This window comes from Podarcis tiliguerta (genome assembly GCF_965153285.1).
Source record: "Podarcis tiliguerta genome assembly, chromosome: 2".
Classification (NCBI taxonomy): domain Eukaryota; kingdom Metazoa; phylum Chordata; class Lepidosauria; order Squamata; family Lacertidae; genus Podarcis; species Podarcis tiliguerta.
Genome location: NC_139535.1, coordinates 43,220,085 through 43,233,725, shown reverse-complemented (window position 1 = coordinate 43,233,725; position 13,641 = coordinate 43,220,085). Strand labels below are relative to the sequence as shown.

The 13,641-nt window shown below is 40.3% G+C and overlaps 1 protein-coding gene across 3 annotated transcripts in view; it reads left to right on the top strand.

Annotated features, from left to right (window-relative positions):
- CACNA2D3 (calcium voltage-gated channel auxiliary subunit alpha2delta 3) overlaps positions 1-13,641 on the top strand; it is a 480,742-nt gene that overhangs the window by 351,064 nt on the left and 116,037 nt on the right. The gene's annotated exons all lie outside the window — the stretch shown is intronic.

Sequence of the window (13,641 nt, the reverse complement as noted above, 5' to 3'; positions counted from 1 at the left end):
TTCAGAATTGTATGCAGAGTGTAAATGTTATGTTCAGTCGTATACGTAACCCTGGTTCCGGGGGGGGGGTACAAGAGACAAACCTGTTTGTGTGCATACATATTGTCTGGTGTGTCCCCCCACCCCTCAGAAACAAAAAATAAATAAATTACCATGTACCACTAATATGTGGCCAAGATAAAATCAGTACACTTAGCTTTGTCATTAGTACAGCTTTTAAAAAAAGAGTTTGTGAATAACTCTTTAAAATGTCATTTGGGTAAACAGGATTTCTTACAACCTGTATAGTATTCTTCCCCACCTTTTCTACATTAACAAGTTATAGAAAATATGTACAAATATCTCACCGTGCCTTGTTCTCAGCAGTGAAATTTAAAAGAAAAACTCCTGGAGAGTTTAATTCTAGTTTATTATTGCTAGGTGGAACACACACAAACTCAGCAAATGTTGTTTCACTTAAATATAGTTTTCTGTGAGTATTCAGCTTTTGTTCAACTCTATATATTCCTTTGTAGATATATGTGATGCTTTGTAATGTATTATAGGAAAATACACACTCTTTGAAACCAGTTTTGTACTTTAAGGGAATTATAAGAAGAATGTTGTTTTCTGGGTGGACTAGATCAAGAAAGGAAGTAAATCAAAAGTCCTCAGAAAGCTTTGCTAATAACATTGTTAGATGCTATTTAATTTCTGCATACGTAGGAACAAAATGTCAAAAGAAACCATTTATAATATTCATGGATTCTTTTAGAAACCTCTTGTCCTCCCCAGTTTCCTAGAACTCCCACATCCTATTTTACTGACATTATTTGATGTACTGAACAAAGTCACACGAGCTGTTTAGAGTGGTCCTAAAGTCTTTCACATCTCCCTCAATGAGCATTACATAGATGGCTGTGAGCCTATTGTGCCCATCCACCAAAAAACAGAACAAAAAACCCCCACGGATTTCCACTCATACAACTGGATTTCCCCTTCTGCTCCCCCTGCAGGCCCTTGTACGCTCTGTTATGGGAGACCCTTTGGAGCAGATTTTTGGGGCTATTGGGAGCTCCATGAGAGGGAGAGAGAGAGAGAGAGAGAGAGAGAAGGGAGGAAGGGCAGCCCTGTGGTATTCAGGGAAGTCCACTCATGAGACATTGGATTTCATCCTATGTGTTTACTAGATCCCATTTTCTTTCATGGCCTGTTTCTATAATGATTCAAAAGGACACAGAAGGATTCATTTGTGTAAACATGTATATGCTGCAGTGATATGTATCTCATTCAAAAAGAGCATTTGAACTAAAGCCTTGTGTGGACCATTAGTAAACACATAAACTCCTTTATGTGCAGCACCCCCCTTATTTTGCTCAGCGGTACATACCTTTCTGTTCCATTTAAATGAATGGGTATCCTGTTTCTGCAAGAAATCTATGACCACACAAAATGTACATACTAATTGTAGAGCAGGGATCCAGGAGGATATGTGCTGATATTCCATTTAGTTATGCTCCTAGCTAAAGGACTGTGTAAAGAATGTGAGATCTGTTCAGATAGTATTCAAAACAAGTTCCTGGGCTTTCAGAATCCTTTAATCCAGTTGGTGGATCTCAGGATTATAGCACAAAGTAGGTCCTGCAAGGCAGATATCTTCCTACATGGCTCTGTGTTACTTAAAAGTAACACAAGGGCCCTTACCTTGTCTTCTGCCTCTCTTTAATTATGGGTTCCATAAACTAGATCTCATGCATTCCTTGTTTAGGAGGGAAATGTGGAATGAATTCCAGCAACAATAAATGATACAAGACAGATTGGCAAATGATGTAATCTTCCTTCCTTGTTTTTGTTCATGACAGCAGTTTTTTTAATGGGAAAAAGTGGATGTTTCCCTTCCTCACATCACTGCACATCTCTGGCTCATTACCATACACAATCATTCCAATGGTAAGTGCACAGATAAATAAAACTGTGAGGCCAGGGAGCTCACTACATTATATGCATTCCGTGGGTTTTTAGGGTCCTGATTTTTATTTTTATTTTAATCTGGATCCTTCAGCATGGTTTCATATCAGCACAGCAATAGAAGGAACTTAAAAGCCATCTCCATTTTCTCATTTATTTGAAGGATATGAACATATATCCTGATTAGCTTGTGTATGCTGTGCAGGTCAGAGGTGCTTGTGGGATGAAGAGCAACTTAATTTCAATGAACTCAAATGATAAACTAATAACCAGTAGTAACTAATGATATAAAATTCCCATTTAATGTTTTATTTATTTTTAGTGGTGCCGTGATTACTGGAATGGTTTGTTACAGTGGGAAAATTGTAAATGTGAATGGGCCAGAAGTCATTATGTGTATGAAGGAAATTTGCTCTCAGATCATATGGGGACTATGAAGATTTTTAAAAATGATGTGTTAGCTATGCAATAGGAGGAGGTATTGTGAAATACATTCCCCTTTGGAGGGGACTAGAAAAACTGGCTAACATGTGTAGTAAGTGTATTATACAAAAAGTCAAGTTAAAGCTCTCTAACAATTCTTCATTTCAGCCATATTTTGATTGATATATTTGCTGACTTGGACTTTATAACTGAATCATCTTGTTGAGATTCTGTTCCCTGTCAGGTTTACACAAATTAGAAAGGGGGGGACCTGTGACCTTGCACAGGTTGTTGGACTACAACTCCCATCATTTGTGCCACTTGGGGCTGATAGGAGTTGGAGCCTAACATCAATCTGGAGGGTTCAGCATTCCTGAATTGAATTGTGATCATTGTCAATTAAGTTGACATTCTCTTGATCAAGTCTTCAAGAAGAAAGCTAGTGTTGACCTTCAGAGGAATGCAGTAAGTTTAAATTAGCCACAGAATCTTCCAAACCCTATGGATAAACAAAGGTGAGTGCAGCTCAAATCATCTGAGCAGCTTTCCTTATAGATACTTGTGCTGGTGATGAACTATGTAAGATCAGACATTAGATGGCAGCATAGCACTGCCATGTATAATCAACCATTGACATAGCCTTCACTGGAATCTGAGCAGGCAGAGCCATTATTCAAAACACACACACACACACATATACACACACACATATATGCATGTTTTGAATATGTTGTGTTTATGTAAAAAGTGAAAGTTAAGACTTGTATTGAATGTGTTTCTCTTTACTGCAAAACACAGTATTATTAAAATGCAGAAACAAAGCCCCACTGGCATAAAATCATATATGGCAACAAGGAAACAGAAACTCTATATGTTTCACTTTCTGCTACATTTGAAAGCTCTGTTTGGCTGCAGCATGGAAATATTAACAGGAAATGTTTCCACGGTCCAAAGAAGCAGCCTTGAAAAAATGCATATACTTAAAACGCACAGAGTTATATATATATATATAAAATCTCTTCCACAACGGGAAAGCTAGTAGGCGTCAGAGAGACAAAAAAGGAAAAACACCAGCCACAATTCAAAACACAATAGTAATGACTCCTCTTGTATTACAGATTAGAATATATAGTAATACTGTGTAATACAGAGCACAGGAAACATCCTCAAATTAATTCCATTTGTTCTCATCGTGTGTCTTAAAAACATAAAATTCTGATCTTAATACACACACACACATATATATTATTTGTAAAAAAAAAAAAAACATTCTTAGGTGTGTGTGTACACACACAGAGACTGTGTTTTGTTACCCTACATCATGATATAGTATCATTCACAGAGACATTCTCACATGCTGAATGTCAGCTGGGCTGCTGAGTCAATCTGTAACTTAGTTTTTCTTTTTAGTGAGTGAAAGTCACTCAGTCACTTAATTGACACCTCTAAAATTGTCGAGACTCTTCCTAAAACTTTGAAGAGCATTGCCATCCCCTACTTCCTCTCCCCCAAGTGATGAAAAAGAAATTGGGCTGAATGAAGGCTTATGAGGGAGTAACTGCTCTGAGAGACCCAATCAATTTAGAATTTGGGCAGAATAATCCCAGTTTCTGCTGCTCGCTATGGTTAGGAGGTGTCCTCCTGACAGGCTTCACCAGCAGTGGTCTGCACCACTGCAGAGGCCCTTGCCAAAGGTGGTATTTCAAACAGCGGTAGATCCTCAGAGTGATTTGGGGGAGAGGTCAGAGCTGGGCTGGCAATGGATCAAAGCAAACACAGTTCCTGGAGAGGAGTCTAATTTTGGACCCCTGAGCTGCAGCAGCCTGAAGCTGGCACAGCAAAATAGGTACATCATCTTTTCCCTCACCTTCTGCCTTAGCCAGCAGGAGGCAACAGCAATGAATCTGCCACTACACACCCTTGCTCCTGTTAGAACTGCACCCTTAAAAGCCTACACTATTTGGGCTTTCAGTGTGAGCACATATACACTCAGATTTTCAGTGGTTTTCACAAGCTACCTGGCAAGCTGTCCTGTGGACCAGCAGTGGTGTTCTGTGCTTGGACCATCCAAAGCTCCTCATCAAGAAATGAGCTGCCTTGTTCTCATCCGTAGGAACCTTCTAACCATTCTTTAACATTTGTTCCATGTAAAGTGCCTTGTTGTGGTAAATGCAATGATGCCAGCTCTATAGCCAAGTTTGTGTACACGATCTTTCTCCCTTGGTTATAGATGTTTCAGCCACCATGTATCAGCATGGACATTGCAAGTGGGACAAAATTAAGCCCATACTGTATAAATAACATTGGAAGTGTTTTAAATTAAAATGCCAACTATGTTCAGGATATTTATCCTCATACTGTCAAAATTTCTCAATGGACTGAGAAATAAATCCAGCTGAAACAAATGGGACTTAATTCAGATGCATTCTGATCCAAACAGTGCGCTAGTATAAATCAGGGGCAATTAAAAGTTTACCGCCTCTGAATATGGAATTTTGGCTCTCATAACTATTGAAATCAGTGCGCCTTTTCAGTAAAATCTGGTTTCAGTTGAGGTGTAAGTTTCTCAGTTTGCTTATTGGAGTTATACAGCTTTAAACTTATTTCTGTGGGACTATTCGCTCTAATAAAGTTTAATAGCATGTGTAAATGCTTCCAGTTCTGAGTCGTAGCCAATTTCACGTTGATACCGCATTAAGACGTTGGTCTTGAAAAAGCAGTTGATCCGCTACTTTCGGGTTGAGGGACCTGTCGCCCTCCTAGTGCGACTAGTAAAATGGTTCCAAATGGAACAGAATAGTAAATATGAGCATACTCCAAGGTTTGACATAAACACAATTTGAGAGACAATAAAATATGAACCTTCTTTGGAATGTGTTAAATGTAATCTTGTTGTATAGGATAGATCTCAATATTGTGCTATTACAGACACTCCATCTGTGCAAGCATTTCAGCTTGCCAGGTACAATCATCAGCCCTCTCTTTCCCCTACACACTGCTCTGAGGGTTCTCCTGACCCCTCCAGACCCAATTTTGGTTGTGCAGCGGAAGAGAGGGAAGCCATTTTAAAACTGGTGAAACTGGTGAAAACTGCTCCAAGAGTATATTTGTAAGAAAGTTGTTCCACAAGAGTGTAGCAAGGAAAATTCACCAGTCATTCTTTGGAAATCATTTGAACTTGCTTCCGAGTAAATGTGATTATTGTTGAGCGTTTAGGATTTTGAACTATTTCTGTAAACTGCTTGAAGTTTTACTAAAATCAAGTCGTATATAAATGTTAACTCCAATCCATGACTCCAGTACTATTATTGTCCAAGAGCAAAGTGGTGTGTGTTCTTCCTGCCTACTTAAATGTATCAAAGGTCTTGGGGATAATAAAGTAACACATTTCAGCTTAATAATTTGGTTTGCCGGGGGGATGCAGAGTGAGGGGGAGACTCCTTGGTCCTGAACAGGATAACTGTTCCCCTGAAAGACCAGGTGCACAGCCTGGGAGTCATTTTGGACTCACAGCTGTCAATTCTGTGTCCAGGGCAGCTGTTTACCAGCTCCATCTGATACGCAGGCTGAGACCCTACCTGCCCGTAGACTGTCTCACCCAAGTGGTGCATGCCCTGGTTATCTCCTGCTTGGACTACTGCAATGCACTCTACGTGGGGCTACCTTTGAAAGTGACTCAGAAACTACAACTAATCTTGAATGCAGCAGCTAGACTGATGACTGGGAGTGGCCATTGGGACCATATAACACTGGCCCTAAAAGATCTTCACTGACTGCCAGTATGTTTCTGAGCACAATTCAAAGTGTTGGAGCTGATCTTCAAAGTCCTAAATGACCTTGGCCCAGCATACCTGATGGAGTGTCTCCTCCCCCATCACTCAGCCTGGACACAGAGGTCCTCCTCCAAGGGTCTTCTGCTGGTTCCCTCACTGCGAGAAGCAAAGTAACAGGGAACCAGGCAGAGGGCCTTCTCAGTAGTGACGCCCTCCCTTCAGATGTCAAAGAGATAATTTTAGAAGACATCTGAAGGCAGCCATGTATTGGGAGGTTTTTAACGCTTGGCGTTTTTATTATGTTTTTAGATATGCTTAAAGCCACCCAAGGTGGCTGGGGGAACCCAGCCAGATGGGTGGGGTATAAATAAATAAATAAATGTTATTTGTTATTATTTTACAGCAGGCTGTTGAACTTTCATTTTCTGAAAAGAACCTCATCAGCTGTTGTACTTTGTTTTGTTTATAGGCACCAATGCTGGATTGAGAAACATCATGGATCAGACACAATTTAATTTAGGAATGTAATGTTAGCATTATGTTATCAAACCATAAGCGAGAAAAAGACATTGAGAATGTACCACAGGGTTTGATTCCCCCCTCCCAATAAATGGTATTTTAAAAAATTGAAATAGAGATTCAAACCACACACCAGGTTTTCCATGCGTTGTTAAGAGATTCTATAATATATCATACAAAGACAAGTGGAAAATAGCCCCCTGCTGCCACTTGGCTCCAGAATCTGGGGTATACTCTTTTTTCCATTGACATTGGTGCCCACATATGCTAAGAACACTGACTCCTGGTCAGTACCCTCTTTCATCAATTTATCAAAACATTTCATGATGCCCGCCAACCTTCACACCTGCATGCCAAAACCCTGTGATTTCAATTGAGCAAATCTGCCACTAGGAGCACTCTAACCCAGAAGCATATAATTGATGAAAGGATATCAGCTCATCGCCATAGCTAGTTTCTTACTTTTTCAAGCATTAGGCCCACACTAGCACTGCATACAGGCCATCAATACCAGTATATTATCTCTTTTAACAATATGTATTTTCCATCAAGGAAGATCTCCATATTTACAGTTTAGCCAGGTAAGGTACCATTTGCACTGAGCTCTCTGCATTTGCCCTGCATGAAAATAATCATGCAGTTTGCTTCTAGTCCCACTCCTCTTCGATCGCTTATTCTTATGACCACAAGCATGTGACAGTTTAACTCAGCAGTTTCTTTGCAAGCCACGTGATCTCACACTTATTTCTAGTCACGTAGGATAGCTCAGTGCAAATGAAACTTTCCTTTACTTACAGGCAAGCTACAACTCATGTACATAATAAGAGCACAAATTCCCAACATTAGTTCAGATTTGATGACAGTGTTGGTTTCATTTTTGTAGTAATCCTATATTCTACAAAATCCTATTTGTTCTTCTTTAAAAAGGAAGTTAACATGAAAAATATTCACAGAATCATAACTGCCCTTATACAATTGTTTTCATCATTGGCCTTGGTAAAGGAAGTTGTATATATATATATATATATATATATGGGAACGAAAGATAAAAACTTTCCCCTAAATACGATGGCAGTTTTGTACCCAAAGCAAGTTGCTGAGTTTAAGTTACCAGTAAATGTTAACAGCCACAATGCATTGTATGTAGCAAAAAAGACCCGGTGTGTTTAAAGATTGCTAAACCAGTATTAAGGCTTTCATAGCTGTAAATTCTGGGAAAATTTGTTTCTCCTAATATAGAAAAACAGAGAAATCCAAGTCTCAGAGGAAACATTAATGCCCCACTTAAACGGTGTTAGCCTTTCATAAGCAGCAAATCTCATTTCTCTCTGGGGAGTCCTGCCTGAAAACTAAGATAACCTACACTTACCCTTGCTTTTTCAGAGACTCCATAAAACTCTACAGCTGTAGCTGACAGTGGAATATTTAAATGATTTGAACAGTGTAAATGCCTTGTGTTCATTTAAATAACTGAAGAGTTCAATTACTTGAATGTCAACAATTATTCCTGTCGGAGTTTACATGTTGAAAAAGAAAGAGCATCTGAATCCCTGTGAGGGCATTAAATTGCTATCTAATTAGCAATCCTAAATTACATATATTAAAAAGATAATTAAGAGTTTGAATGCCTTGCTGGAAAAACCAGTTGCACATACAAATGAAATGCAAGAAATTTGGTAGTAATATACTTGCAGTTTACTTTGCTTCTTTACTTTCAACTTTGACGTTAGGTAGAAACAAGCTCACCGAGTTTTAAGTCTGGTAATGTTGAAATGATGGCAGATGGTTTAAATTATTTCCACTCTAAGAAGATATAATTATAAGCAGCTGTCAGTTTTACATAATCCTGAATGATAAGGTCTTAAGAATGCAAATTAAATCCTAAATTAAGAGGGTTTGCCGTGGAAAGAATCAAGTACACGTCACACTACTAATCTGCTTGTATGTGGTTGATCTGATCTGAAGGTATTGTTTACCCAGTCTTTATAGGTACATAAAGATCTGTGCACTATTTTCTCTGTCATTAATTTAGACCAGGGGTAGCCAGTGTGGTACCCTCCAAATTTTATTTAGCTCCTATCATCCCTGGTTATGCTGGCCGAGGCTGATGAGCATTGGAGTCCAATGGTAGCTGGATGGCACCATGTTGTCTACCCCTTATTTTGATCAATACTTCTTAAAGCCTTGTAGTAAGGAAGCCCCTTTTAGTCATGCTTGATCCATTTGGCTCTCCAGAAATACAAAACAGAGGGCAGATTCTCTATTTCATATGACAAAATTACCACAAGGCATTTTGCCACAAGATCCAAGCGCTTCAGGCTATTCCATACAGCTGCCTTTTCACGTTGTGAAAGTAGTATTTACCACGTTGGGGGGGGGGGGACTTTTGAAAAGCAGCAAGTTCCAGCTGTACTGAAGAGTGACTTTATCTCCTCAGAAGTAGCATGAGAGGACAGCCAAGGTAAAAATACAGATACCTCAGCTGTATAATCTGTCTATAGCAAAGGTTCTCAGCTCAGAAAGAATGGGGCTTTGAGGGCCTTTAGAGTCCAGGCTTGTGGGATCTGCTCTGTTTTTAATTATTTTTTTACTAGAACCCCAAGATCCACCAACGAGAGTCAGAACAGTAATGGGGGTGTCAGCGTATTCTTAGAATTAAGTAACAGAGTGCCTCTGAGCATATCCTCATAGTTCTGTCACACACAAAATCCTACCCCAACAAACTTTATCTCAGCAGCCTAATTTAGAAGGGTGTCGTTATTGTTATTACCAATGTTGCTGCTGACAGTCAGAATCCTTGTCGATATGCTGTAAATCAGTCTGAGATCTAGTGGAAGCTGATCTATCTTCTGTCTAGCCAGGGCATTCTGATCTACCTTCTGCTTCAAAGTTATCCAAAGTTGAAAATATCAATGGGAGAGGTGGGTGAAGTTCCAATAGCTCCCATTATCAGTTGCATTGATGGATTCCTTATAATACTTGCATTGTTATGATTAGGTAGGTTTGATGAATTAGGACAAAGACTTGCCTGACTAATCCCTGAGGAGGGATTAGTCAGCTTCTTTTCATACATTCATATATTTATGCACTCCTGCATTGCAGGTGGTTGGACTAGATTACTCTCGGGGTCCCTTCCAACTCTACAATTCTATAATTCTGTGCTACCAACAGCTGTTTATATCTCTTTAGAAGACTTTTTCACTTTGAGAACCAGAGGTTTAAATGTGTTCTGTGTTATCTGTAACATAAGCGTGTACTTGGGGGGTGGGGGTGGCGGATGAGAAATCAAAATTATCTCATACATTACATTGCTAGGGGGTTCTTTCAGGGCTGTACATCTTTATTTGCTTCCCTTTTTCCCCCTGTGTGAAAGCTGAGGTTTATTCCCCCACCCACTGCCCCTCCTTTTATGTGACATAGTTAAGGGTTGGGTTTTTTTTCATTGCATTATGGGTTGGAAATTTTACTGCATGGCAGATTGTTACTGCCAGCTGGCATGGACATCCAATCCAAAATAACTGGTCTTCATTGCCAACCATAATCTAAGAATTTCTGGATTAAAATCTTAAATTATAGCTTTGGTCTGCAGCTCTTTCTTTGGAAAGGGAGGGAAAAGGTTAGCTCTTATTCTCTTATAAGAAAGCAAAGAAAGTCACACTTTTGTTTAATCTTAATCTTGGGAGTTTGCTTTTACAAGGACCCATTTATGAGTGAACACATTTCAAATGCTTTACAAATTCAGGGCCCAGCAGGGCTCAGTAAAGGATCATGCTCAGCTGCAAAATAAATGCAGCTCACATGATACTAGGATTGCAGGAAACCAGTTTTTTTTTAAAAGCAAATTAACTTAAAAAAAAGCTTAAAAGCCTGCCAGTGGAGATTTAAACCGAGAGCCCGTGCTGCTCCCAGACACATCCCCAGGGGGAGAGTTGTACGTATGCCAACTTAATTCTTCCTCTGGGAATTTAACTCCGATAAATGGAGCAGAGAGGTAGTTTTGCAACTCCAAAGGCTGAAGCCTAACTTCCATTCTAATAATGAAACCCAACACTGGGTGGGGTTCCCTAGGCTAGACTTGTCACGTGATATTTCTGCCTTACCTTGTTAAGTGCTCACTCGCTAAGAAAGTATGTTGTCTAGAGCCAAGGATATTAGCAAACTGGATTTGCATGTTGCTTTTAAAATGTTACTCTCCCCCTCCCCCTCCCCATCTCCCTATTACATGCTTGAGTCATTTGGATATTTGAACTAAACAAATTTCTTATCCCACCGGCAACACCTGGCAGTGTTGCGAGCCCTTTTTAACTTCTGCTTCTTCCATCGATGCAGGGGAACAAGATGCAGCAGAGGTTCCTGCTGCAGGAAGGTGGGGGGTACCTTCCCACTGTAGCCCGCTCTCTTCAGGAAAGCTTCCCAACTCTCTGGGGAAGCTTTCCAAAAAGAGGGGGGAAATGGTGAAAATCCCCTCTCCTTTCCCCGCAATGGGATTATTCTGTGAGTGAAGTTTAAATCAAACCACAGGCCTATCACGTCCAACATCCTATGTCTCTCACTGTGGCCAAACAGATGACTTTGGGAAGTCAACGATCAGGACATGCAGGCAGTAATAGCCCTCTCCCATGGTTGTTCCCCACCGCCTGGACATCAACTATCTGGATTCATGCCAATCTGTATTATTTATATTAAGTTGATTTACACCCTGCATTACTTATAACAACTTGAGTAAATCATCAGAACAACAATGCAAGATAAAAGAAAGAGAAAAACTGAGATAGAAATAATTATAAAAGCATGTTAACAATAAGAAAAGCAATATTAAAGTTTCGGCAACGTGCCCGATTAAACCTGTAACAGTTACCCAAAAGGAAGGAGTTTCAGTGCTTTCCCGTGTTTGTTATGGGTTTCATACATGTTCCATCAGGCTGGTACTGCTGTAAGCATGCCAATGCTGTCAGCCTCCTTCCTTGGGCAGCTCATAGTGGCTGCTAGAAAGTGGGCAAGGAGGAGGGGAGGCTGTCACCACTGAGGCCCAGCCCTACGTCCCATGCCAGCTCTGAGGGGCAGACAGAGGAAGAAAGGGGGAGCGGATCACAAGGAGGCTTGATTTTTTTATTTTAAAAAATGCTTTGTGCGTCTGCATTTAATCTTGCTCCTTTCTAAAATTTATTTATTTGTATGTGTTTTTCTTTTTGTAAATCTACCAAAGAATAAAACAAAATCTCAGGAGAGTGGAGGGTGTGTAGTGGTGGAGAAATGCTCAGGGGGGAGGGGGAGATGACAAAAAATTTGGGGGGGGGGGATCAATTGCGGGAGGGAGGGAGAAATGTCCCTATTTTTATCTGAGGAATATTGGAGGATTAGAGAGAGATTGAGAGGACAATCCAAGTTTTCCTTATGCCAGGCTGTGGCAGAGGGTCAGATTGAGGGGAAATCTCCCTCTGCTCAGCTCTGCTGTCTGAGTAGGCCTGCTGCCTGCTGCCATATATGAGGGTAGGCAAGAGTATTGGTTATACCAATGTCGACAGAGCCCAGAGAAAAGGCCCCAAAATGTGCTGTTCTGAGAGTGGAGGAGGTGGCAGTTTGCTGGCTCTTAAGCTAGTATCACTGCTGTTGGGTGATGGCCTCAAGCCTGATTCAAACCCAATCACTATGCTAGCCTGGAGCTTGTGAATGAGCAGGTCTGAATGGTCTCCCCCCTCTTCCACTGCAGCGGAGCTGAAGGTGCAGTAAATAATTCTGCCACTCTGCAGAACCCTGCTGGTGTGGAGTGGGGAGGTTGTATTTTGCCCTAACTGTGGAAATGTTCTGAAACATGCTGGCCAAAGTAAAAATGTTCAGAAGATGCTACAATCCTCAGAAATTTAGCCCTCTCTCACGTCTGTGTGAATAAAGGTAAAAATGTTTCTAGATTGCCACACTGAGATTACAGAATCCATTGTGCAGTGCAGCTGTGAACAAAGCATGTGTGCTTAAAAGAATTTAACACCTTTTCCTGAAGCAAACAATTCCTCAGAGTAATGCTGGCAGAATTTGTATAGGCAGTTAGATGTTTGGCAGAATTCATACCTCGGTGCCAGAAAAGAGTTTTTCAGGTGGATGTCTTTCTGTGGATTTTGTACAGCCTTAGTTTTAACACCGAGTAATACAGAATAACTGTGTGCACTTGAGATGTACTCGTAACAGAATGCATTGATTTATTTTCTTGGGTGAGCTCACAACATTTCATTGTAGGTATTAGCTTTAACCCATAACAAGGTGTTTCTTCAGGGTCTCTCAGTTGTGATGTGCAGCAGGGGGCAGGATTTTCCCACATTACAGGAACGCCAGTGTCAAAGCCATTTGTCATCATGTGATGCTTATTTTAAAATGTGAGATTTACAGTGTTACCATATTAGTGATAAAAACAAATAGCATGTCTAGCGTGCTTCTTGTATTCTCCCACCCATGTGCCCCCATGAAAGGGCTGATAACGTACAGTATCAGCAGATATTAACACCAAACTTCCTACGAATAGAGCCTTATCTTGTTTAAAGAAAAATATGTAAACGTTTTGTTGATAACACTTTAGGAAATATCACTTCCTGCATGGCTGCAATAACTATTTCAGGATGTATTTTATAAACTTTGAGAGTACGACTTGCATACTTTCCATATGGTGTAGTAGCTGGTAGTCTAATGTATGTGGTGTTCATACAAAGCAATTTTATTTTATTAGGTGTCCCAGTTTATTTGTCCCCGATTCCTCGGTGTCAAGGGTACACTGACAATTGCTGTGCTTACAGTCTGTGAAAAGGGCACGTTCTGATGAAAGGAAATCCATTCTGGAGCCCCAAAGAGTTGTGTTAAAACAAAACATTTGTTTGTGTAAAGCTGTGTGTGCTTACCTCGGGGTTAACCAAAGACATTGCTGAAACCACCCATTGCATCTAAACACCTATCTAGCATGAAAGCTGAACTTGAGGTTGTAAAGAAATGGCTC